The sequence below is a fragment of the Balaenoptera musculus genome, chromosome 8 (genome assembly GCF_009873245.2).
Source record: "Balaenoptera musculus isolate JJ_BM4_2016_0621 chromosome 8, mBalMus1.pri.v3, whole genome shotgun sequence".
Taxonomy (NCBI): domain Eukaryota; kingdom Metazoa; phylum Chordata; class Mammalia; order Artiodactyla; family Balaenopteridae; genus Balaenoptera; species Balaenoptera musculus.
The window spans coordinates 64,147,861-64,175,637 of NC_045792.1; the positions used below are offsets into that span (position 1 = coordinate 64,147,861).

The 27,777-nt window shown below is 43.8% G+C and overlaps 1 protein-coding gene across 1 annotated transcript in view; it reads right to left on the bottom strand.

Annotated features, from left to right (window-relative positions):
* IRAG1 (inositol 1,4,5-triphosphate receptor associated 1) overlaps positions 1-27,777 on the bottom strand; it is a 169,210-nt gene that overhangs the window by 128,237 nt on the left and 13,196 nt on the right. Inside the window, exon 2 of the mRNA XM_036862322.1 lies at positions 20,684-20,741. The gene's annotated coding sequence lies outside the window, so the exon portion shown is untranslated. The remainder of the gene's footprint in view (positions 1-20,683; positions 20,742-27,777) is intronic.

The window sequence follows — 27,777 nt, forward strand, 5'->3', positions numbered from 1 at the left end:
GGTCCCCTGCAGTTCCAGGCACGAACTCTTCTCTTGCCAGATCATGGGGAGATCCAGGGAATTCTGCGGGGGAGTCCAGGGCAACTGGGGTGGTGGGGGAGCAGTCAGGGGTCTCGGGGCAGGAGCTGTTTACCAACTGACAGGAAAGTACCTCAATATTTGAACAACACATGGCTATGGTGGGGTGGCTGGGGTAAACATTAATTAGCCTGGGTGCTCCTGAAACACCCCATAAAGATGTGGCTCGAGAGAGAGAGAAGAAGATGTCTAGGATGACCAGGTTGAGCAAATGGATATATAATAGAGTCATTTATAGAGATGGGAAAGTGAACTGGGGGACCGGAGTAATAGACTCAGGAGTCCCATTTTGGACATGTTAAGTTTTAGATGACTATGAAACATCCCAGTGGAGATGACACACGGACAGCTGGACATGTGAAGCTCGGCACAGAAGTGGTAACAGCAGTGATGAGGGTGGGCAGAAAGACATAGACTCAATAAATTTGTGACCTAACTGCATGTGGGGGGTTGAAAGAAGAGGTCGGGTGACTCCGGAGTTTTGCCCCTGGACAGGTAGAGAAATGCTAATGCCAAAGGGCAGCCAGAAGCAGGCGCTCACTGATTAAGAAAGATGAGTTCAGTGTGAGATGCTGCTGGGATGCCTGGATGCAGACAATCAAGTGGAGATGCCCAAGTGGAGATGCCCAGAAGATGGTTAGAAATATGGGATTGCAAGGATTGTTGCTTGAGGGAGGTCCAGACGGGTGGCATAGATTTTAGAAACATGGATCTCTAGGAGACCTTTAAGTCAAAGGTGAAGATCGTGAACAAGCTACTGGACATTTGGGAGGGCCATGTCAATAAGTGGAATCAGAAGTCAATTTGCAGGGGTTAATTATGGGGTTTGGTGAGGTCTTGGATGTGATGGCGATGAGGCTCATTTCATCATGCACTCAGCAAATATGTGCTGACATGGGTGGGTGGAAAAGGGAAGGAGGATGTGGGTAAGAATGGACTATGATACCAGGGTGATCTTAGGTATCCCAAAAGGGGGTAGAGGACCGGGGAGGATTTCAGAGAAGGCGGTACTACTCTTTGGAGAAGTCTGGATGAGTCTGTCTCCTCCTCTGGGCTCCCCTGGACCCTGTGCTCACACACATCCATCAGAGCAGAGCTTTCATGGCTTACATACCTGTACACGGGTGTAAATGGACAAAGTTGTTCATGGCTGCTGGTGGTCATTTGGGGATTATGGTGGCCCCAGACCCCACCAACACACTCAAAGAGCTGAGAGGGATCAGTATCTCAGCCTTACTCTTTCCCATTCATAGCCCACGGGAATGCTGGAGCACACCAAAGAGAAACTCGATACTAGACATTTGTCACTTGTTGTTGGGACTTTTCTGCCTCCCCTACCTAATTCTGAGGTCCTCAAAGACAGGGGCCCTAGTGTAGGACTCTCTAAGTGGCAAAGAACAGAAACCCCCCCTGTCTGGCTCAAGCGTAAAGGGGGCTGTGCCAGTGATAACTGAACCCCCCCAAAAACCTAAGGAAGCATACCCAGACCTCAAGGCAGCAGAAAGCTGTCGGGACCTGAGGTCCCTACTCTGTCTGTCTGTCTTAATGTCTCTATCCTTCTGTCTCCCTCAGGCCATGTAACCCTCTCTCTCTGCCTGTCTTGTCTCCCTCTCACCCCCCCTCTCTCCTTCTCTCTCCTTCTCTCTGTGCCTCTGCTCCCTCCTCCTTCTCCTCTCTCTAGCCTTGCTTTTTCTGGACTTTTCCCTTGCTGTGGCTCACATGGCCTCTCAGCTCCAGCTGTTTCCTTCCCCCAACCACCTGACAAGTGTCTTGTTTCAGATTTTCAAGAACATCTGACTGGCCTAGCTTGTCTGTTTAAGCCAAGTCTCCTAAGTCATTAGCTACCTTTGGAGGAGGTATCTCTCTCTGGTCTAAGAGTCAGAGCTGGGGCCATGCGTTAAATACAGTGGCCCTTTTTTAGAGCCAGATACTGGCATCAACCAGCCAGCAGCCTCTTTATTCAGGGGATTCTCATTTCCTATGGCCAGGACCTCTTTGAATGCAACCTACAATTGTGTTGGCTCTTGTAACAACCAGGTCATTCTTGGCTCATCGAAAACCCATTGTCCACTGAGGCACCCAGATCTTTATCACAAAAATTGAGCTATCCCTACCTTGCCCTCCCCTAAACTATCCTGAGTAACTCTGTAGTCTCAGCGTGTTCTTCAAACACAGGATTTCTGTGCTGGTGCCATGATACAACAGATTGTTTATCTCACCAAAGGAAGAGCCAAACTTTCTCAGATTGTCCTTTCTGGCTTCACATAGGTATGGGTTTTTTTTTTTTTTTTTTTATGAAAAAGGGAAAGAGATGTGAAGCATAAAAGGATTTTTGAGGTTTGCAAGTTGACATTGCACCATTAAATTAATTCTAACAAAAGCTCGATTTCACTAATCCTGAGAGGAACTTGATCTCCAGATGCACTGACTTACTGGTTGGGTGCCTGCACCACGAGGCCTCTTCCACAGCCCAGAGTTGGGTGTTTTTCCTTTTTAAAAGACTTTGAAGTTGCGAAGAGCATATATCACTTTTTAAGAGCAAACCCAAAAGAACTCTTGCAAGTAGTTTTGTTCAAGTGAAGGCTAACTGAATTAAATAGAACAGTCCCCTTTCATAACAACAAAAGAAGAAGAAAGAGGAAGAGGAGAAGGAGGGGGAGGTTCATTTGTTCTTCCTCATCTCCCTGATAGGGAACGCTGGGCGGCTCCAGGGCTTGGTTCTCAGACCTAGATTCTTTTCTAACTGCACTCACTCCCAAGAGGATCTTATTCGAGCTCGTGATTTTAAATACCACCTATTTAAACTCTCTGAAGACTCTCAAATGCTCGTCTCCAGTCTGGACCTCTCCCCCAACTCCAAAGTCATATATCCAACTGCCCACTCAACACTCCTCTTGGGTGTCTCATAGGCAGCTCCAATTTAACCCATCCAACCCGTAGGACCTGCTTTGCCCTCAGCTTTCTCCATCTCAGTAAAATGCAAGTCCATCCTTCAAGCTGCTCAAACACAAAGCATGACTCATTCATGATTCCCCTTCTTGCTCCCCACACACCCTACAGGGAATCGATCAGAAAATCCTGTTGGCTCTATCTTCAAAATATGTCCAGAATCTGACCATTTCTTGCTACTTCTACCGCTGCTACTCTGGTCTAGGCCTCCATGATTTCTTGCCATTGTCATCAATGCAATTGCCTCCTAATTGTTCTTTTGCCCCCACAAAGCAGGCAGAGTGTTTCTTCTCCATCATGAGTTATATCATGACTTACAAGACTTACTTTCTATCAGGTACTATACATGGCAATTTATATCCATCGTTTATTCTCAGAATGTATTCCCCAAAAATGTTCAGTCTGCATTTTCCAGTTAAGGGAGTGAAATGAAATACCTTATCCAGAATCACACAGCCATTCTTTGAAAGAGCTGGACCTGAACACCTCAAGGCCCTGGCTCTTTCCTTAAATCCAGTTGCTGACAATAAATTTGATTTTCATCCCCAGGAAATCCCTTTCTCAAAGCTGCCTGCTGAAGTCAGTGCAATCTAAAGTCAAGTTCATAAAAAGAGATTTTAACAAAATCAGGTAGGTAAAAATGGAAGAAAAGCAGGAAGAACATTTCTGTAGGTCAATCTTCTTGATGGCAGTTTACCTGCCCAATTTATTCTGTTCAATCAGTAAATCTACCCAACTTATGGTGTGATATATCAGAAAGAGGTTTTTCAACCAGGTACCCTGGGGCCATATGAGGATAATACCAACCAGGGCCATATTTACTCTCCTTCCCCTCCTTGGGATTCTGGGACCTGTAGCATCATTTATTTATTTTTCACATCATTCTTGGTGTAACGTTCCTCAGGCTCAGTACCTCTTTTATTTCAACAATGACAAAAACTGCACAAACAAATATCTGAGCACATCCTCCAAACATGGAGAAATGTCTATGCTTCAGAATTCACAATTGCCCAATCCAATCCATTTGTTTTTGTAAGCTTGAACTTTCACATTTAAAATAAACCATGTACTAGACAAAAGAATTCAGTTTGGATCTGAGCCTTCCTTTGTGATCATCCTTCCTTCTTCTGGATTAAAAGCAAAAGACATCTGCGTGTTTTGGATTCTCCAAAAGCTAGTTTTGAGGGGTGCTAGGGACCGCCCTCATTTTCTTGGATGGGGATGCTGCTCAGTTTTTGTTTTTGTCTTTTTTCCTGAATGTTGAAAGCATTCTGGGAATGGAAAACTGTAGGGCAGGACCCTGAGGGCAGGGCACCTGGGTGATGGGTTCCCTAAGAGCAGTAAGGGACTGAGCGGAGAAGTTACCCCCTGGAAGATGCATAGCTTTGGGCAGCAACCTTGGCTCTGCATGGAGGCTGTCACCCATGACCCACAGGAATCTGCTTGTGCTTCAAATGTGGATATAGGGGGTGGGGTGGGGATTCTCATGGGCTAAAAATATCATGTGAACCAGAAAGGCTCTGAGAAAAGGTAGTGTCTGCTATTAAGCAAGACACATCTCAGAACTACGAGAGGTGAAGAAGAGGATTGTGCCAAAGCATAGAACCAGACTTAATACCAGCTGGTGATCAAGCTCCAGAAACGCCAATTTGCTCAAAGAAAAACAGGATAGAATCTCAGGGACTACAGCCAAAGGGACCTGCCAGGAAGGGAGAGAGTGGGGATCTGTAGGGTCAGTGGAAGAGAGCAGTGAGGGAAGGGTTTTACTCTTCCAGAAGTCTGAAGACCCACCACAGTCCTTAGGGAACATGACACACACTGCAGAGAATGTCCTTTGGCTAGAGTAGGGACTCAAGCCATAGCTTAAAATCCACATCTTAATATTCATTTATTCATTCATTCATTCAATAAACTTGTATCTTCTCTACTTCCTGCTAATGAGTCTCCTTGTCTTTACTCTTGCCTTTGTCTAATCCAATCCAGTCCCCCCAGAGAAGCCAGAGACACACTTCTAAAATGCTATTTGGTTGCTTACACCCTCTGGCAGAGGGAGAAGAGACACCAGTGACTGAAAGGACTCCACTCCCTGTATCAAGAGCTCCTCTCCCTGAGTCCGGCTAAGTCTGCCCTCCTCCTTCCTGCTTAAAAGATCCACTGCTGACCTTGGACCCTTCACATACCTTCACTAGTTGCGTTAACATGAAGACCTGAGTGATCTCTCCTTTCATTTTGTGTTAGAGTAATTCTTTGAACTCTCAGAGTTTAATCTTATTTTTTGTAGTTTTTAGAAGGAGAAAAAGGAGAATGGGGTAGGACAAATGATGCTGCCTCATTGTGACTCATTTACGTCTTCCCTCTGCCCCCAGATCCTCTCAATAAGACCTCCATATAACACCTACATATAACAGAGGGACTGCTAATGTAAATTTCAGAAAAACCTTATAATTTTTGCTATGGTTAGAAGTGGGAATAGCAAACTACACTGGAGTAGATTGTACCTACTGTGGGGAAAAAATCAGCTGAGTGACCTCCCCTAACAAATATAAGGCAAATAAGTACTCGTGCACAGGAAAGAGATGTAACAAACTCTTGTAGCCTGACAAAGACTACCTCTCCCAAACATCTGTGATATATCTACTGTGGTAAATCTGCATAGGAGACAAGGGCATTGAGCCCCTGACCCTTTCCTTTTGCAGGAGCATTATTACAATCTCACTGACATATTGGGAGGGCCCCAATTGGAATCTGTGAGCAGAAAGGGATACCAAGGGGCCCAGAGGGGAACACATCATGAGGGTGATCTAGCTCGTGATAAGAGCCCAAGTGGTCACGGAGGAGGGAGGTGGGGGGTTTGGTGGAGCATGTAGCTGAGGCTGTAGGTCCCTCTCAACCAAGCCATCCTGACATGGTGGTGTGCTTTGGGTGTAATGCCTGAGTCAAATGTATGAACTAAAAGAGCTGTAACTTTAGAACCTAAATAAGAGACACTCCTGTGACCCAAGAGGTTATATCAGTCAGCTAGAGAAGGTTACACTACAGTAACAAAAATCTCCAAAGTCTCAGTGGCTTACAACAGTAAAAGTTTATGTCTTAGTCATATTACATGCTGGCTATGGTTTGGCTGTAGCTCTGCTCCATAAACTCTTCACTCCAGGACTCAAAGTGAAGGAGCAACCCCACATTGCCATTTTTGTGGCAGAAGAAAAAGAGAGAGAGTGATGGCTCTTGAAGTTTCTGATTAGAAGCAGCACATGTTACTTCCATCTCACTGGCCAAAGCAAGTCATAGGGGCAAGCTGGACAGCAGTGGAGTGAGAAATACCATCCTTTCACAAGGAGGGTAGAGACAATCTACCACAGAGAATTCTAGACTAGTGAGGGCATTGTTATGGCAACAAGCTACAACTACTTGAGACATGTTTTCAACTATGACACCATATGATGGCAACAAAAACAGGGGCAGCAACATCATCATTGGGCCAATGAGACTCTAGGGTCCTCTCTCTGCCTAGCATTTGGAGACAGGATTGTCCCCTTGGACTGAGTAAGCCTCTGAGGTTATTAGAAAATTCAAGGGAAAAAAAATACCTCCAGCGGAAGATACAGGACTTCCTGCTAAAAGACAGGCATGCGGGTGCTTAAAATTTTTAAGGAAGATGATTTTAGTTGTACTCCAAGCTGGGAAAGCAGTTCATAACAATTATATGCAAAATCAAGAAGATGGCTTATGGTTGTAACAGTCAGCAGTCAATCAATAGTAACCATATACCAGATAAGCTCTGTTAAGCACTTCATATGAATTACTTTAATCCACACAAGAATTTATAAGTAGGTAGTATTATTACCCCTATTTTACAGAAATTAAGATTTATAAAGGTGAAGTATCCTTTCCAAGTGTACAGAGTTAGCAGGTGTAGAGTTCTGATTCAAACCCAAACCTCTCCAACTTCAGAATTTTCTCCCTAAACCACATTTGATTACCTCCCTCTGATACTCTTCCCTTTTCCTCCTCTAATTTGACCCCATTTCTTATTTTCTGTCTTTGCCTGTTTTCCTCTTGGACACTGCCTCTGCTACTGCAGCACCAGGAGCCTCTCCAAAGAAAGATTCCCATTCTCTGTCTCCACATCCTGAAAGTCAAAACTTAGACCTGCCCAGGTCCAGCCCTAAAGGTCAAGGTTGCTCTGCAGTGTCCTGGATTCCATACCCCTCCCTCATCTGCCAAGAATGGCCACCTCCCCGCCTCGAGTCCATCTCTGGCTGCAACTCTCTGCCACCATTCCCACACTGGGAGGGTCCAGCTCTGCTAGAAAAGAGGCAAGAGGGGCAGAGCCCCAAAGCACACCCTGCAGCAAATGTACAGCAAGCAGACGGCTAACTTGTCCTAATTCACAAGGAGAGGTCCCCATTTCTAGAAACAAACCTATCCAGTGAAGAACAACTCAGGAATTTTAAAACACTGAAAATACTCCAAGTGCCAGAGTCTTTCTGTGGCAGACCCAAACCGTTCAAGGCCTTAAGCAGCCCCACACTTGGCATTTGGAGAGTCAGCAATTACCATTTCATCCAAACAACTGGCATGCTAAAGTTTACCCTTAGAAGGGTGACCATATGCTTTGAACCAAAACCAGGAAAACACTCAGTGAGAGATTTCTTTTCTAATTTGTGAATGTATTTAAAAGAAAAGTCTCCTGATAACCTAAAAATCCTACTGCATTTGGTTTTGCATTCAACGAAATCCCTTGTATAAATAAAAATACAATTCTATGAAATTGGAATTGTATATCCTCCCCTAATTACTCAGTCAAGGCAGGCTTACATCTGGAAGTCTTCTCCTAAAGTAGTGTTTCTCAACATGTGATTACCTTCTGTGCATGCTTTAAATTGATGTTCCTGGATTCTACCCCAGATTGGAGGTGGTAGAGCAGGGAAACCTGTCATTTCTAGCAAGGTTTCTAAGAAATTCTCACTGAAATTTGAGAACCACTGCCTTAAATAATGTAAGCCCCCCCCCAAAGAAAAGACAAATGAGTTCATGTGAAATAGAAGTTTTGGAATCCCCCAAATGCCTATAACTTCTCTCAAAAACCAGTCCATGCCATTACTTGCAAAAGATTGCTGGTATGTGGCCAAGATGGTGGAGTAGGAAAAGCCTGAGCCCACCTCCTCCCAAAGGCACACCAAAATCACAACTACTTACAGAAGGGAACTCACACAACTCAACATCAAACAAACAAACAACCCAATTAAAAAATGGGCAGAAGAGAGAGATTGGTTCAAGATGGTGGAGTAGAAGGACGTGCTCTCACTCCCTCTTGCGAGAGCACCTAAATCACAACTAACTGCGGAACAATCATCGACAGGAAGACACAGGAACTCACCAAAAGAGAGACCCCACATCCAAAGACAAAGGAGAAGCTGCAATGAGTTGGTAAGAGGGGTGCAATCACAGTAAAATCAAATCCCATAACCACTGGGTGGGTGACTCACAAACTGGAAAACAATTATACCACAGAAGTCCACCCACTGGAGTGAAGGTTCTGAGCCCCATGTCAGGCTTCCCAACCTGGGGGTCTGGCAACAGGAGGAGGAATTCCCAGAGAATCAGACTTTGAAGGCTAGCGGGATTTGATTGCAGGACTTCAACAGGACTGGGAGAAACAGAGTCTCCACACTTGGAGGGCACACACAAAGTAGTGTGCACATCAGGACCCGGGGGGAAGGAGCAGTGACCCATAAGAGACCAAACCAGACCTATCTGCTAGTTTTGGAGGGTATCTTGCAGAGGCAGGAGGTGGCTGTGGCTCACTGCGGGGACAAGGAAGCTGGCAGCAGAAGTTCTGGGTAGTACTCCTTGGCATGAGCCCTCCTGGAGTCCGCTATTAGCCCCACCAAAGAGCCTGTAGCCTCCAGTGCTGGGTTGCCTCAGGCCAAACAACCAACAGGGAGGAAACTAAGCCCCACCATCAGCAGACAGGTGAATTAAAGTTTTACTGACCTCTGCCCACCAGAGCAACAGCCAGCTCTACCCACCACCAGTCCCTCCCATTAGGAAACTCACACAAGCCTCTTAGATAGCCTCATCCACCAGAGGGCAGACAGCAGAAGCAAGAAGAACTATAATCCTGCAGCCTGTGGAACGAAAACCACATTCACAGAAAGATAGACAAAATGAAAAGGCAGAGGACTATGTACCAGATGAAGGAACAACAAAAACGCCAGAAAAACAACTAAAGGAAGTGGAGATAGGCAACCTTCCAGAAAAGAATTCAGAATAATGATAATGAAGATGATCCAGGACCTTGGAAAAAGAATGGAGGCAAAGATCGAGAAGATGCAAGGAATGTTTAACAAAGACTTGGAAGAATTAAAGAACAAACACCTAGAAGAATTAAAGAACAGAGATGACCAATACAATAACTGAAATGAAAAATACACTAGAAGGAATCAATAGCAGAATAACTGAGGCAGAAAAACGGATAAGTGACCTGGAAGGCAGAATGGTGGAATTCACTGCTGCAGAACAGAATAAAGAAAAAAGAATGAAAAGAAATTAGGACAGCTTAAGAGACCTCTGGGGCAACATTAAATGCACCAACATTTGCATTATATGGGTCCCAGAAGGAGAAGAGAGAGAGAAAGGACTCGATAAAATATTTGAAGAGATTATAGTTGAAAACTTCCCTAACATGGGAAAGGAAATAGCCACCCAAGTCCAGGAAGTGCAGAGTCCCATACAGGATAAACCCAAGGAGAAACACGCCGAGACACATAGTAATCAAACTAACAAAAATTAAAGACAAAGAAAAATTATTAAAAGCAACAAGTGAAAAATAACATACAGGGGGAACCCCCATAAGGATAACAGCTGATTTCTCAGCAGAAACTCTACAAGCCAGAAGCGAGTGGCATGACATATTTAAAGTGATGAAAGGGAAGAAACTACAACCAAGATTACTCTACCTAGCAAAGATCTCATTCAGATTTGACAGAGAAATCCAAAGCTTTACAGAGAAGCAAAAGCTAAGAGAATTCAGCACCAACAAACCAGCTCTACAACAAATGCTAAAGGAACTTCTCTAAGTGGGAAACACAAGAGGAGAAAAGGACCTACAAAAACAAACCCAAAACAATTAAGAAAATGGTCATAGGAACATACATATTGATAATTACCTTAAATGTGAATGGATTAAATGCTCTAACCAAAAGACACAGGCTTGCTGAGTGGATAAAAAAAACAAGGCCCATAGATATGTTGTCTACAAGAGATCCACTTCAGACCTAGGGACACATACAGGCTGAAAGTGAGGGGATGGAAAAAGATATTCCATGCAAATGGAAATCAAAAGAAAGCTGGAGTAGCAATATTCATATCAGATAAAATAGAATTTAAAATAAAGAATGTTACAAGAGACAAGGAAGGACACTACATAATGATCAAGGGATCAATCCAAGAAGAAGATATAACTATGGTAAATATTTATGCACCCAACATAGGAGCACCTCAATACATAAGGCTAAATGCTAACAGCTATAAAAGAGGAAATCAACAGTAACACAATAATAGTGGAGGACTTTAACACCTCACTTACACCAATGGACAGATCATCCAGAAAGAAAATTAATAAGGAAACACAAGCTTTAAAAGACACAATAGACCAGATAGATTTAATTGATATTTATAGAACATTCCACCCCAAAACAGCAGATTACACTTTCTTCTCAAGTGCACACGGAACATTCTCCAGGATAGATTGCATCTTGGGTCACAAATCAAGCCTCAGTAAATTTAGGAAAATTGAAATCATATCCAGTATCTTTTCCGAGCACAACGCTATGAGATTAGAAATCAATACAGGGAAAAAACCGTAAAAAACACAAACACATGGAGGCTAAACAATATACTACTAAATAACCAAGAGATCACTGAAGAAATCGAAGAGGAAATCAAAAATTATCTAGAGACAAATGACAATGAAAACACGATGATCGAAAACCTATGGGATGCAGCAAAAGCAGTTCTAATAGGGAAGTTTATAGCAATAAAATCCTAGCTCAAGAAACAAGAAAAATCTCAGATAAACAGTCTAACCTTACACCTAAAGGAACTAGGGAAAGAAGAACAAACAAAACCCCAAACTTAGTAGAAGGAAAGAAATCATAAAGATCAGAGCAGAAATAAATGAAGTAGAAACAAAGAAAACAATAGCAAAGATCAATGAAACTAAAAGCTGTTTTTTTGAGAAGATAAACAAAATTGATAAACCTTAGCCAGACTCATCAAGAAAAAGAGGGAGAGGACTCAAATCAATAAAATTATAAATGAAAAAGGAGAAGTTACAACAGACACCGCTGAAATACAAAGCATCCTAAGAGACTACTACAAGTAACTCTTTGCCAATAAAATGGACAACCTGGAAGAAATGGACAAATTCTTAGAAATATATAACCTTCCAAGACTGAACCAGGAAGAAACAGAAAATATGGACAGACCAATCACAAGTAAGGAAATTGAAACGGTGATTAAAAATCTTCCAACAAACAAAAGTCCAGGACCAGATGGCTTCACAGGTGAATTCTATCAAACATTTAGAGAAGAGCTAGCACCCATTCTTCTCAAACTCTTCAAAAAAATTGCAGAGGGAGGAACACTCCCAAACTCATTCTACGAGGCCACCATCACCCTGATACCAAAACCAGACAAAGATGTTACAAAAAAAGAAAATTACAGACCAATATCACTGATGAACATAGATGCAAAAATCCTCAACAAAATACTAGCAAACAGAATCCAGCAGCACATTAAAAGGACGATACACTATGATCAAGTGGGGTTTATCCCAGGAATGCAAGGATTCTTCAATATATGCAAATCAATCAATGTGATATACCATATTAACAAACTGAAGGAGAAAAATCATATGATCATCTCAATGGATACAGAAAAAAGCTTTTGACAAAATTCAACACCCATTTGCGATAAAAACCCTCCAGAAAGTAGGCATAGAGGGAACTTACCTCAACATAATAAAGGCCATATATGACAAACCCACAGCCAACATCGTTCTCAATGGTGGAAAACTGAAACCATTTCCTCTAAGTTCAGGAACAAGACAAGGTGGTCCACTCTCACCATTATTATTCAACATAGTTTTGGAAGTTTTAGCCGCAGCAATCAGAGAAGAAAAAGAAATAAAAGGAATCCAAATCGGAAAAGAAGAAGTAAAGCTGTCACTGTTTGCAGGTGACATGATACTATACAGAGAGAATCCTAAAGATGTTACCAGAAAACTACTGGAGCTAATCATTGAATTTGGTAGAGTAGCAGGATACAAAAGTAATGCACAGAAATCTCTTGCATTCCTATACACTAATGACGAAAAATCTGAAAGAGAAATTAAGGAAACACTCCCGTTTACCATTGCAACAAAAAGAATAAAATACCTAGGAATAAACCTACCAAAGGAGACAAAAGACCTGTATGCAGAAAACTATAAGACACTGATGAAAGAAATCAAAGATGACACAAACAGATGGAGAGGTATACCGTGTTCTTAGATTGGAAGAATCAATATTGTGAAAATGACTATACTACCCAAAGCAATCTACAGATTCAATGCAATCCCTATCAAATTACCAAAGGCAATTTTTACAGAACTAGAACAAAAAATCTTAAAATTTGTATGGAGACACAAAAGGCCCTGAATAGCCAAAGCAATCTTGAGGGAAAAAATGGAGCTGGAGGAATCAGACTCCCTGACTTCAGACTATACTACAAAGCTACAGTAATCAAGACAATATGGTACTGGCACAAAAACAGAAATATAGATCAATGGAACAGGATAGAAAGCCCCGACATAAACCTATGCACCTATGGTCAACTAATCTATGACAAAGGATGCAAGGATATACAATGGAGAAAAGACAGTCTCCTCAATAAGTGGTGCTGGGAAAACTGGACAGCTACGTGTAAAAGAATGAAATTAGAACACTCCCTAACACCATACACAAAAATAAACTCAAAATGGATTAAAGACCTAAATGTGAGACCAGACACTATAAAAGTCTTAGAGGAAAACAGAGGAAGAACACACTTTGATATAAATCACAGCAAGATCTTTTTTGACCCACCTCCTAAAGTAATGGAAATAAAAATAAATAAATAAACAAATGGGACCTAATGAATCTTAAAAGCTTTGCATAGTGAAGGAAACTATAAACAAGACAAAAAGACAACCCTCAGAATGGGAGAAAATATTTGCAAACGAATCAACAGACAAAGGATTAATCTCCAAAATATATAAACAGCTCACACAGCTCAATATTAAAAAAACAAACAACCCAATAAAAAAATGGGCAGAAGACCTAAGTAGACATTTCTCCAAAGAAGACATACAGATGGCCAAGAGGCACATGAAATGCTGCTCAACATCACTAATTATTAGAGAAATACAAATCAAAACTACAATGAGGGGACTTCCCTGGTGGCACAGTGGTTAAGAGTCTGCCTGCCAATGCAGGGGACACGGGTTCGAGCCCTGGTCCAGAAAGATCCCACATGCAGCAGAGCAACTAAGTCCGTGTGCCACAACTACTGAGCCTGTGCTCTAGAGCCCGCAAGCCACAACTACGGAGCCCGTGTGCCACAACTACTGAAGCCTGCACGCCTAGAGCCCATGCTCTGCAACAAGAGAAGCCACCGCAGTGAGAAGCCCATGCACTGCAACAAAGAGTAGCCCCTGCTCACCGCAACTAGAAAAAGCCCACATGCAGCAACGAAGACCCCATGCAGCCAAAAATAAATAAATAAATAAAATTAAAAAAAAAAACTACAATGAGGTATCACCTCACACTGGTTAGAATGGGCAACATCAGAAAATCTACAAACAACAAATGCTGGAGAGGGTGTGGAGAAAAGGGAACCCTCTTGCACTGTTGGTGGGAATGTAAATTGATACAGCCACTATGGAGAACAGTATGGAGGTTCCTTAAAAAACTAAAAATAGAACTACCATACGACCCAGCAATCCCACTACTGGGCACTACTGAGGAAACCATAATTTGAAAAGAGTCATGTACCACAATGTTCACTGCAGCTCTATTTACAATAGCCAGGACATGGAAGCAACCTAAGTGTCCATCAACAGATGAATGGATAAAGAAGATGTGGTACGTATATACAGTGGAATTACTCAGCCATTAAAAGGACTGAAATTGGGTCATTTGTAGAGACATGGTTGGACCTAGAGTCTGTCATACAGAGTGAAGTAAGTCAGAGAAAAACAAATATCATATATTAACGCATATAAGTGGAACCTAGAAAAATGGTACAGATGAACCAGTTTGCAGGGCAGAAATAGAGACACAGATGTAGAGAACAAACGTATGGACACCAAGGGGGGGAAAGCAGTGGGGGGTGGGGGGGATGAACTGGGAGATTGGGATTGACATGTATACACTAATATGTATAAAATAGATAACTAATAAGAACGTGCTCTATTAAAAAAATTTAATTTAATTTAAAAAAAAAAGAAAGGAAAAAACATATCAAGGAAAGGATACATGAAGAATCCAGTTTGAAGGAAAATATGCCCCAAGGAACAAAAAAGTTTCCTGCAAGTGCTTCATGCTTTGGAATAAATGAATGAGAGCCAAAGTCTATAAACTGAGCATTCAAATAGTACACATTGATGGGGTTCAGGACACACTACCCCAAAATATGGCATCTTGGTGTACTGTATATTTTAAGAAGAAATTTGAGAAAATGACAGAAGCAAGAAGGTCACTCTGATCTTCCTCTGCCCTTCTCCCTTGAAAGAGTCATTAAAACCCTCAAGTGAGACGAACATCCTTGTCTCCAAAGACAAAGTGACACCTGGAAGAATTTGAACAAGCAGGCCTTGTTAGATTTACCCAAGTTTACTATAATTACCTCTTACTCCTTGACCTATCATATTCCTCCACGACTGTGTACTCTTGATCAAACCTAGCATAAAAAGACTCAGGTCTAACTGTCAAAAAAAACCAAACAAACCATAATTCAAAAAGACACATGCACCCCAACGTTTATTGCAGCACTATTTACAATAGCCAGGTCATGGAAGCAACCTAAATGCGCATAGAGGGACAAATGGATAAAGAAGATGTGGTACATATACACAATGGAATATTACTCAGCCATAAAAAGGAACGAAATTGGGTCATTTGTAGAGATGTGGAGGGACCTAGAGAATGTCATACAGAGTGAAGTAAGTCAGAAAGAGAAAAACAAATATCGTACATTAACGCATATATGTGGAATCTAGAAAAATGGTACAGATAAACCGGTTTGCAAGGCAGAAATAGAGATGGAGATGTAGAGAACAAATGTATGCACACCAAGGGGGGAAAGCAGGGCGGGGCGGGTGGTGGTGGGATGAACTGGGAGATTGGGTTTGACATATATACACTCATATGTATAAAATAGACAACTAATAAGAACCTGCTGTATAAAAAAAATAAAATTAAATAAAATTTTTTTAAATGGGCAGAAGATTTGAATAGATATTTTTGCAAAGAAGACATACAAATGGCCAACAGACACATGAAAAGATGCCCAAAGGGCACAGGACCAGCTGGTATTTTTATATATTTTTTACAACTGAAGCTTGGGTTTTGGAAAACCTGGGAGGCTTAGGGGAAGAAGTTCAGGTTACAGGGATCAGGCCCGAGGATGGAATTCATGACTCTTGGACTCTGGCACCTGAATAAGGACAAACCTGAAAGACAGACACTTGCTGATCTGACCAAGGGGCCTGAGTATGGAACAGAATGAAGAAAGTACCCAGTCAAAATGCACAACTAGGCAGGATCTATAACAGAACTCCTGGCTCCAGGCTACTTATCTGGAATTCCAGCTGTTGCCAACTTGGGCTTCCCTGTCCTTAGGTTCACTGCTAGAGATGCATCACCAACTTACTTTAGATCCATGCTGTTGAGGGACAATGAAACAATTGCTGCTTACCCCTTGGTCACCACACATGCCAATCAGAATCCACAGTGTGCACCTGCCATTGGGTCACTTCCTCCAGCACCTGCCCAGCTGGGGGCTTTGGGGAAGAAAACAGGTAATCCTGGTCTCCAGCCCTCCTGCTTATCCTGCTGTAAGTAATCATTCATCCACTCTGACTCCTGACCCACCCAGCCATCTGAGGCCCCACCTCATCCCTCTCCTAGACTATTGCAGCAGCCTCCAGTTTGCCCTCCCTACCCCCAACTCCTACCACACAAATCCACTGCACAGAAAGCTACCCCATCAGTTTTCTTAAGGCTCAGTCAGGATCAGGTGCTCAAGCTGGTCTGAACCTCTTCAATGTCATCCTCACTGCTTAGAGAATAAAGTCTAAATCCCTCAACGGGACATCAAGATCTTACACAATCCAGGCACAACTTTCCCTTCTCATTTCATTTCCCATTCTAGTCTCACATGGATCCCCTACCCTGTGCTTGAGTCATATTTAAATTCTTGTTCTCCTATAATGCTCTGCATGTTCCAACCTTCCTATCTTTTCAGTCTATTCTTTCCCCTCTGAAGCCCTCCTTTGTCTCTGCACTCATTGAAATCCTAGCCATTCTTTACAACTCATTCTTTTTTTTTTTAACATCTCTATTGGAGTATGATTGCTTTACAATGGTGTGTTAGTTTCTGTTTTATAACAAAGTGAATCACTATACATATACATATATCCCCATATCTCCTCCCTCTTGCGTCTCCCTCCCACCCTCCCTATCCCACCCCTCTAGGTGGTCACAAAGCACCGAGCTGATATCCTTGTCCTATGTGGCTGCTTCCCACTAGCTATCCATTTTACACTTGTTAGTATATATAAGTCCATGCCACTCTCTCACTTTGCCCCAGCTTACCCTTCCCCCTCCCCATGTCCTCAAGTCCATTCTGCGTCTTCACTCGTGTCCTGTCCCTAGGTTCCTCATAACCACATTTTTTTTTTTAAAGATTCCACCTCCTCCATGAAGCCTTCCTAGTTGAAAGTAACTTCTCATTTCTCTCTGCCTCTAAGTACTTGTCATCATCTAAGTAGCCATCCTTGTCGCTCTCTGCCTGTGTTTCAGTTTAACCCTTATTTGAATGTAAACACTTTGAGGGCAGTGCCGTGTATTAAATTGCTAGCATGGTGTGTATATTCAATAAATATTTGCTGAAGCTGAACTGATCTAGAAGATGAAATTAGACAGGGAGTTCTGGGGCAGTTAATAGAAGAAAGAAAGAATAGAGATCCTGGCCCTGTGTCCTCACAAAGCCAGCACGCCCTCAAGGATGAGGCTGGGGAGGAAGTCGCAGTGTCCCTAGGCGTGGCCACATCCCAAGGGCTCACTACTGTCTCCAGCCACATAAATCCTGCCGCAGTGTTCAGAGACAGAGCCTTGACCTGGTGAGAAGCAGACACAACAACTGTCCGAACCCAGGTCACCTGGGTGTTAAGATGCTGAGACGTTAATGCCAGAAGCGTGCAGCCCAGACTCAAGCAGCCACGTTCGTGCATCCTTCTCAGGGCAGAATATGGCTCTCTCGGAGGAGGGGCAGGGAGAGTCAGCCATGACATTGCGCTGCCGTGAACAGCATCAAGATGGCTTGAGGTGTGCAGAAGTGATAGAGGTCATGAAAGGGCTTCTGTTTCGCTCTGCACACACCCTGATGTCTTTGGCTTTCAGCTTGCCCACTTCCTCTGGTCTGGCATAAAGAAGGCCCAGTTGTCAGCTCTGGGCACTGCTTGCACTCCTGCCCTCCCATTGGGACCCAGGTTTCCTACAGAACAGGGGGAGTGGTGAGCTGTCATCCCCTGCACTTCTCAGGGAACGAATTCCTGGAGCTGTGGGAATTTGCCGTGAGGCAGGAAGCTTCTTCCTAGTGACTTGGGTTGGAGGTAGGAGGAAAAGGAGGTGAACAGAGGATCTGGCCTTGGCCCTAGCCCTAGGGTTCCAGCATGCACAGAAGGCTCGGGGATAGCCTGTGTGACCACTGGGAGTCCACCACCCCACCACCACTGCCACCGCTGCTCAGGGAAAAGGGAAAAATTAAAACGTCTGTAAGATGAGCTCCTACACACAAACCTGGAGGCTTATGGGGCCCCAGAAACCTGCCACTACCAGTGAGTGACTGATACAATAGGTATCTCAGTAGAACGCAGTTCACTTAGAAGGGTGAATGGTTACCATTGAATTCCACTAAAATCCCATCAATTACCAGGGCTTTATAAGAGCTCCTGACAAATAATGATAACTTACTGTTATGGGTTGAAGTCCTAACCCCCAGTACCTCATAATGTGACCGTATTAGAAATAGGATCATTGCAGATGTAATTAGTTAAGATGAGGTCACCAGGGTGGGCCAGATTCAATGACTGGTGTCTTATAATGAGGGAAATTTGGACAGATACACACACACACACACACACACACACACACAAGGAGAGCACCATGTGAAGAGACACAGAAGATGGCCACCTACAACCAAGGAAAGAGGCCTGGAATAGATTCTTGCCAAACAGCACTCAGTAGGAACCAACACCGCAGACATCTTGATTCAGACTTCTAGCCTCCAGATCTGTGAGACAACATATTTCTGTTGTTTAATCCACTCAGTTCATGGTACTTTGTTATGACATCCCTAACAAATGAACACTCTTACCATTGAAAAATTCTCACTATAAATCATGATCACTTATTTCAGTTAGCCCCACAACAACCCAATGAGTCAGGTATTTTATTTATCCTCATTTTTCCAAACGAGGGCTCTGAGGCTATGAAAGGTTAAGAAATTTGCCCAAAGTATTAAGTTGTGGAGCCAAGATTTGAACTCTGCTGCCTGACTGTGAAATCCGTGTCCTTTTCTGCACCACCCACCACTGCCCCAGAAAGAAGGGAAGCCCTGATGAATAATGCTGTCGTGGGAACCAGGCCCACGTGAGCTCTGCCTGGTAGTCGTGCTCCGCAAGTGGACACACTCAATTCATTGTTGTCAACACAATGGGCTTCCTGACATGCCACTGGGGTAGACAACACCTGGCAGCTCCCAGGTGGCCACACAGGAGCCAGGGTGGATGACAGGCCAGCAAGGGCCAACAGGTGAGGCCCAGCTGACAGGATTTGGCAAGAGGGTGAGGCCAGTATTCATGGACCTGACAGGTTCAGTCATGGTTCTACAGGGTGGGTGGCACTGGGCACTAAGAGAAGCCAATGAGAATTCTGTGAAGGCAGGAAACAGATGGGCAGTTAGTAGGAATTGAGCCTGAAAAGGAATAAGGACAAGACAGGGGCAGAGATGCAGGATCTGGGACCGATGGAGACCAAAGAGGCTGAAATTCAAGGCCAGAAGGTGGGGAGGGACCACAGGAGCCCCTCAAGGAAGATGCTGCCCAAGGTCAGAAGTAACTGGTCTCTGAGGCTGATGCCCGTGGGTTTGACTTTGGTGGGAACAAGGTAGCGTTGAGAAGAGGCTTCTTGTCTAACTACTGGAGAAATAACTTAACTTGTGCAAATGAAGCAAATGGGGGAAATCCCGTGTCAGGCAGTTGCCCCAACTGCAGGCTTAGAGCCATCCTGGCTTTCATTTGGGGTTTCTCTGCCCTACTCTGCCTGGTTCAAGTCCAAGGGTCATGAAAGGCCTTTAACAGCTCTGGACAGAACACGCCTTCCTCATTTCTCTCCTGATTCTGAGCCCTGACTTCCTACCAGATAGGGTCCTAACACTCCCAGCAGATGTGCCCCAGCCACTTCCCAAGTGTTTCCTAGCCACTATCAGCAAGCCACCATCGCTTCCCTGAGTGTCTGGGGTCTCAGATATGAGCTTATGGGCTTCGCCAGTTGGAACCAAGGCCAGCCTTCAGGAAGTTGGTGGCAGGGGACTTGTTTCCCTTCTGAGCTCTACTTACCCATCTTCACACCATTGCAGGACTTCCTCACCCTACCTTCTGTGGGACATGGATAAGCATTTTAAATGTCATTATTTGTATATTCTAATCTAATGTACATTTTGAAAAGGCAAAATTTTATAAGTAGCAGCATAATTCTTACAGCGCTTTGGGTTAAGTTTAACAAACGATGTCACAAGAACCGTAGAGAAATTCTGCTTTTTGACCCAGTAATAGCACCCTTGCAATGTCATTCTAAGGAAACATTCAAGAGTTGAGGAATATACTCATTCATGAATTTAGTAAGCTTGCTAAAGATGTGAGGGCTGTGTGGAGGGATCACTATGCAGGGCACTCTATTCCATCTTGCCAGCAACCTCTGACTTCCTGCATTCCCCTCACCCTTTTTCATTTGTCCACCCAGATGACCTCTGAGGCTCCAAATCCCGCCCCCCCCCCATTATAAAGAGCAACTCAGCTCTCCATAACACCTTCCCCAACACTACCCCACCCAAACCCCCCAAATGCTCCATTCAACACTCTCACTCCCCACTCCAGAGAAGGCAGTGAAAAGTGGTTATGCTTAGCATAGTTTTCCTCTTCCTCTCACATATACTATGGAAATTAGAAAGCTAATTGAAAAGAGAGAGGGTTAGCTCTGTATGTGCTGACATGAACAAAAGATATTGATGATTTATCACCAAATGAAACAAACAGACAAGTTACGGGGCCATATATACAGTGTGATACCTATGTATCCATGAGGTCTGGCAGGCTCTGTGTCAATCTGTTAGCTGTAGTTTCTTTCCTGTGGGGAGGAAATGGAATTGAGGTTATAATGGAGAACATTCGCTTTTTTACTCCATATAAATATATTATTTGAACTTTGTTTATTTTATAATGAAAATGTATTGATTGTGCAAGTAAGAAAGAAAAGATGATGTAGGATTTCAGCATGGGGAAAGCAGGCCAAGGATTGCCAAGGCCCTGCCCTCTTGGAGAAGCAAATTTTTACCCTCAGCTAGTTTGCTCATTTTTCCCCAACTGCCTCAGGAAGCCGAGAGAGAGTGGGCTCTCCTGTTGGAGGCATTGCTCAGAAAGCCAGGCTTAATGTTCTTCCATTACTGCTGGCTAACAACCCTTCTCTCTCAGCCTTTCCAGACCACTCACCCGCACGCAGTGCACCAGGGTTGTATGGGGCCCGGAAGACCCCTCCTTGATAGGTTCTCCTTCCTCTGGTGAGAGCCATGCCAAAAAACCTGGGGTTCACCAGGACCACAAGCTCCTCTTCGACAAGGAGAGGTGAGGGAATTCTGAGTTGTTATTGATATCCCCTTTCACCTTTCTTGGCAGGATTAATCAGGCTTGGCCAAAACCAACCAGTAACCCTGAATGAAAACAGAGAAGACAGAGAGCCTCAGTTTTATCTTGTCCACTGTGCCTCAACTCATAGGAAACAAAGGTAAGTCAACAAGCTGTGGTTTGTAACCACTTTAATGGATCAGGGGAAGTAAGAGCCTTGAATGCCCTCCCAGGTCAGATGGAAGTTTCCCTCCTGGGAGAAGAAAATTCCTGCCAAGTTAGTGCTGGTTGTTGGCAGGCCACCTCAGGTCCTTGCCTTGTGGTGCTCTCCATAGGGTTGCTTGAGTGTCCTCACAACATGGCAGCTGGATTCCCCAAGAGCCGGTGATCCAGGGGTGATCAGGCCACATCTTTTATGACCTAGACTCAGAAGTCACACATCATTTCTGCCACATTCTATTCATTAGAAGCAAATTAGTAAGCCTAGCCCAGACTTAAGAGGAGGGGAATGAGGCTCCACTTTTTGAAGCGAGAAGAATTTGTGGGCATATTCTAAAACCACCACAGTCATTACCTATCAGCCCTTGTATAGCTTCAAGAGACACAAAAATGAGTCACACAAAATCCCTGCCGTCAACCGCAAATCAATCAATGTGATACACCACATTAACAAATTGAAGAATAAAAACCATATGATCATTGCAATAGATTCAGAAAAGCTTTTGACAAAATGCAATATCTAGTTATGATAAAAACTCTCCACAAAGTGGGTGTAGACAGAACATACCTCAACATAACTAAGGTCACATATGATAAGCCCACAGTTAACATCATATTCAATGGTGAAATGCTGAAAGCATTTCCACTAAGATCAGGAACCAGACAAGGATGCCCAGTCTCACCACTTTTATTCAACAAAGTATTGGAAGTCCTAGCCACAGCAATCAGACAAGAAAAAGAGATTTAAAAATCCAAATTGGAAAGGAAGAAGTAAAAGTGTCATTGTTTGCAGATGACATGATACTATACATAGAAAATCCTAAAGATGACACCATAAAACTACTAGAGCTCATCAATGAATTCAGTAAGCTGGAGGATACAAAATTAATGTACAGAAATCTGCCACATTTACATACATTAACAATGAACTATCAGAAGGAGAAATTAAGGAAACAATTCCATTTACAATTGCATTAAAAAGAATTAAATACCTAGGAATAGATCTAACTAAGGAGGTAAAAGACCTGTACTCAGAAAACTATAAGACACTGATGAAAGAAATTGAAGACTAACAAAAACAGATAGAAAGATATACTGTGTTCATGGATTGACAGAATTAATAGTGTTAAAATGACCATACTACCCTAGGCAATCTACAGATTCAATGCAATACCTATCAAAATACCAATGGCATTTTTCACAGAACTAGAATAAATAACTTTAAAATTTCTATGAAAACACAAAAGACCAAAAGTAGCAAAAACAATCTTGAGAAAGAAGAACAGAGCTGGAGATATCCCTCCAGCTCAACACTGCTAATCATCAGGGAAATGCAAATCAAAACCACAATGAGATATCACCTCACACCTGTCAGAATGGCCATCAGCAATAAGACCACAAATAATAAATGTTGGCCAGGACGTGGTGAAAAGGGACCCCTTGTACACTGTTGGTGGGGATGTAAATTGGTACAGCCACTGTGCAAAACAGTATGGAGGTATGGAAGTTCCTCAAAAAACTAAAAATAGAACTACCATATCATCCAGCAATTCTACTCCTGGGTATATCTCTGAAGAAAACAAAAACACTAATTCGAAAAGATGCATCCCCCCCAATGTTCATAGCAGCATTATCTACAGCAGCCAAGATATGGAAGCAAACTAAGTGCCCATCAACAGATGACTGGATAGAGAAGATGTGGTATAAATATACATACAATGGAATATTACACAGCCATAACAAAGAATAAAATTTTGACATTTGCCACAACATGGGTGGACCTGGAGTCTATGCTAAGTGAAATAAGTCACACAGAGAAAGACAAATACTCTATTTTATCTCTTATACATGGAAACTAGAAAATAAAATGAATATAACAAAACAGAAGCTGACTCACAGATATAGAGAACAAACTAGTGATTACAAATGCGGAGAGGGGAGGGAGGGGCAAGACAGGGGTAGTGGATTAAGAGGTACAAACCACTCTGTATAAAATAAATGTTACAAGGATATATTGTACAGCACAAGTAATATAGCCAATATTTTACAATAACTTTAAATGGAGTATAATCTATAAAAATTTTGAATCACTATGTTGTACATCTGAAACTAATATAAGATTGTAAATCAACTATACCACAATTTTAAAAAAATTCCCTGTCCTCAAAAAACTTTTCGGCTTGACTTCCCTGGTGGTCCAGTGGGTAAGACTCCGTGCTCCCAATGCAGGGGGCCCAGGTTCGATCCTTAGTCGGGGAACTAGATCCCACATGCATGCTGCAACTAAAGATCCCGCGTGCCACAACGAAGACCCAGAGGAGCCAAAATAAATAAATATTTAAAAAAAAAAAAAGAAAGAAAAACCTTTCAGCTTAACAAAGGAGACTGACAAGTCATACTGGATTATATAAGCTGTGGGAACACAGAGGACAAAGTTTTCTCCTGGGGGAGGGAGGACAGTGGGAGAGGAGTCTCTGAAAAGAGGTAGAATCTGATGTGGGCCTCGGAGTGTGAGTAGGAGTGTGTTAGATCAGGTGAACTGATGCTCAGCCCCCATTCTAACCACCTTCTGGTGTTCCCTATTCTGCAGGAGCTGCTAAGATAAAACTACATTTCCCAGACTTCTTTGCAGGCGACGCTCTGGAAAGGATTTAGGTTCTACTCAGTAAGACGCACAAAAGCGAGATTTGGAGGGCAGGAATCAGGTGTGAGCCAAGCTCCCATCCCTTCTGCTATTTCTGCTGACGAGTCTGCCGTGGAGGTGTTTGCTTTTCCTATGGCACAGGTGGCAGCAGCCCCAGACCCTGGCTCACGGGGATATCCTTTTGCTGTTGAGACTGTGGCTAGTGTGGCATGGTTCTGGAGTGGCAGCTATGCGCTTCCTGAGCGTAGACAATGCTCAGGCCTTCCAGAACCTCTTCTAGAGTTGGAGTGGAAGGACTCAGAGCACAGGGACAGCTTGCCTCAAACTCTCCCTCCTATGTCTACTCCTCCTGGCCCCCTTGACTTCAACCCTTTCATATCCTTAAATGAGTGAGAGGCCACCCCTTTGCAAGGACTCAGAGGTGATCTTACTTTGGCCAGTGCCAGGATCTTGGAGCCTTAACTACAGCTGGGAGTGAAGCCATTTCATTTTAACAACCAGTCGCTCCAAGTTAAAAACCATAAAATGCCAACAGAAACTTTAGCTGGCCCTCTCCAGTCTTTCACTTTCTCCCTCACTGAACCCATCCACACATGCAAAGTTGTCAGCCAAATGGAAGCGTCGCTGGATTCATTTAAGGGATAAATGTGGGACCTTTAGAAAGTCTATAAGCCTAGCAGATGTCAGGAAGCCAGCAACTGATGTTTGCCTGTGGTTTCTGGGCTGTGTACCTGGGATGTGCAGGTTAGAACAGAGCTCACCTCTCCCCAGTCCTGGGCTGCAGAGACACTGACTTGTGATGGAGTTTTTATTGCTCTTGTTTTCAATCATTAATGTACCAGCATCACATGCCAGCTTCCACAGGGCTCTCATTCTCCAGCAGGCTCCCCACCCCTGCGCCCACATACACATACACATACACAGTGCTTCAGATACTCGGGAGACTGACCTTCCCACATTCATTTGATAAATATTTATAGCTTAAGAAACAACAGGCTGGAAAGCCCACAACAGCCATCAATCCCACCCACAGTGGGACTTGCCTGGTGTCAGCTTGGCTTGTAAACCTCACTGAGTGCAGGGCAAGGCGTCCTGCGCAAGAGGCAATAAATACACACTGCTTGGTTGAGCCCCTAATTGACAGAATCTTGAAACCAGAAACCGAGTCTAGGTTTCCTGCGTAGCCCGTGAGCCTTAGATGGGAAACAAGCATGAGGACGAGATGGATTTGACTTCTGAAAGATGACTCTTTTTTGAATTGCAGTAAAGAGTCAGTGTCCAGATGTCCCCCAAAGACCTCCTTATGCAGCTTCTAAACATTTTCTAGATCCTGGACCCCTTTCAGAATGTGACTAAATTTCTGGGTATTCTCCCCAGAAAAATACACACAGGCACATACACACAACACTGTGCATGTAATAACTTCAGGGACAGGCCTTCCAGAAGCTAAGAGTCTCACAGAGAAGGTAAACAAATGAAAATGCACGTGAATATAGAGGACAACGTGACGGGCACTCTGAAGGATTGTGGCGCTTAAGTATTTTGAGAGTTCATGGGGGAGAGAGGTCAAGTTGTAACGTAAAGAGCCAAGCACAACAAGAAGGAACCAATCCTAAATGCATTCCCACGTCCTCCAGACGTCCACCGAGGGCTTCTGTACCCTGATGTCCAAGTGAGGTGGCCTGGACTTCTGAATCCCGTGGACCAGAGAGTTCCACATGCTCTCCAGCATTTCTGCTGGCTCCCTGTGGGGACCTCAGTCTCCTGGCCCTTCTACCTCTCGAAATTCTAGCTTCCTCACACACCACTTCTGTCCCCATACGACATCCCCCCCCCAACACAAAATTCAGCCACTCCTTTGGCTTCCACAATAGAAAAATTCAATCCCACCAAGCATTTATACATACAGGTTTTACAAAATATGGGAGAATGGGTCCTGGGAAAGGATCATATTATACAGCACCTGGCCTTCTGCCATCACTGAGTCCCTCTGCCTTCTCTCCACACTTTTGTCTCTTTCCCCCTTTTTTTCAGAAGCAGCTCAAAGAGTTCCTGAGCCTTAGTGCCCGCTGACACCTAGGCCCGGGGTGAGGGTGGGGTGAGGGTTGGTGGGGAAGGAGAAGAACCCTCTCTCCAAGGACGGATCAAGGCATCCTTCCAAAGCACACACACAGTGACTTCTCTAAGAGGAATTCAGCAATAAATGTCTCTCCATCCCATTTGTATTGGTGAGTTGAAGAGAACAAAATCCACTCCAGCTAGATTAGGCAAGAAGGGATTTATGACAGGATATTAAGTGTCTTACAGAACTCCTAGGAGAAATGTAGAAAAGACTTTAGGTTGAGTTTTCAGAAAAGCCTCCCAAAGAAGATCTGGGCCATCAAGGAAGCTGCTCGCTCCAAAACCACCACTGCTCCTGCCACAAGGTCACCAGCAAAATGCATGATCCTGGCCTCCCAACATCCATGAGGCTGGAGACAGGACACCAGGATGCCTGCTCACGCCACCAGAGAGAGCTCAGTCAGTCCCTCAACTGCAATGCCAGCAGAAAGAGCAGGGGCAGCGGAAGTATGGCCTCTGCCGGGCTTCCACCCAGATCTCTTTTGCCTCATACCTTGAGGTCTGATCATCCATCCAAGGAAAGACATCCGAGAGTCCATTACAGTCAGGATCCACAGGGCCTGTCCAACAGGTGGGGACTCTGATCTGAGCACTCATCCTTGTAATGTGGGTCACACACACTTGTGTGCCCTTCTCCTTGCCCCCAGGCAGAGCCAGGACTGGAATGAGGCAACGGGGCTCCAGGGGCGCAAAGTAGAAGGAGGCACTCCCTCTATGGCTCATGCACGTGAAAGGTCAGCACCTGGAGTGAGTGTCTCCTTAAATATTTGTGCACTTGGTGCCTTGCTCGCCTCATCTTAGTTCCAGCCAGCTCCCAGGGGAGACTAACCTGAACTCCTTCCCCAGCCTTGACAATCTGGAAACAGGTCCTGGCTGGACATCGTGGTGAGATTTCCTGCCACCTTCAGCTTGATTCCTAGGCCAGATGTCAGAGGGGGCACCAGGCTGTCTGAAAGCCAACATTTCTAGGCCCAGCTTCCTGAATTCAGGAGTCTTCAATAAACCGATGTATTTTGTACCTCTTAACCCCCACCCCTATCTTGCCCTTCCTACATATAAAATAAATAAACTATAATGACATATTGTACAACACAAGGAATATAGCCAATATTTTACAGTAACTATAAATGGAATATAACCTTTAAAAAGTGTGAATCAGGGACTTCTCTGGTGGTTCAGTGGTTAAGACTGCAAGCTCCCAATGCAGGGGACCCAGGTTCGATCCCTGGTCTGGGAACTAGATCCCACATGCATGCCGCAACTAAGAAGTCCTCATGCCACAACTAAGAAGTCCACATGCCACAACTAAGAGTCCGCATGCTGCAACTAAGAAGCCCGCTTGCCACAATGAAGATCTTGTGTGCTGCAACTAAGACCCGGCACAGCCAAAATAAATAAATAACTATTTTTAAAAATTGTGAATCACTATGTTGTATACCTGAAACTTACATAATACTGTACATCAACTATACCTCAGGACTTCCCCGGTGGTGCAGTGGTTAAGAATCCGCCTGCCAGTGCAGGGGACACGGGTTTGATCCCTGGTCCAGGAAGATCC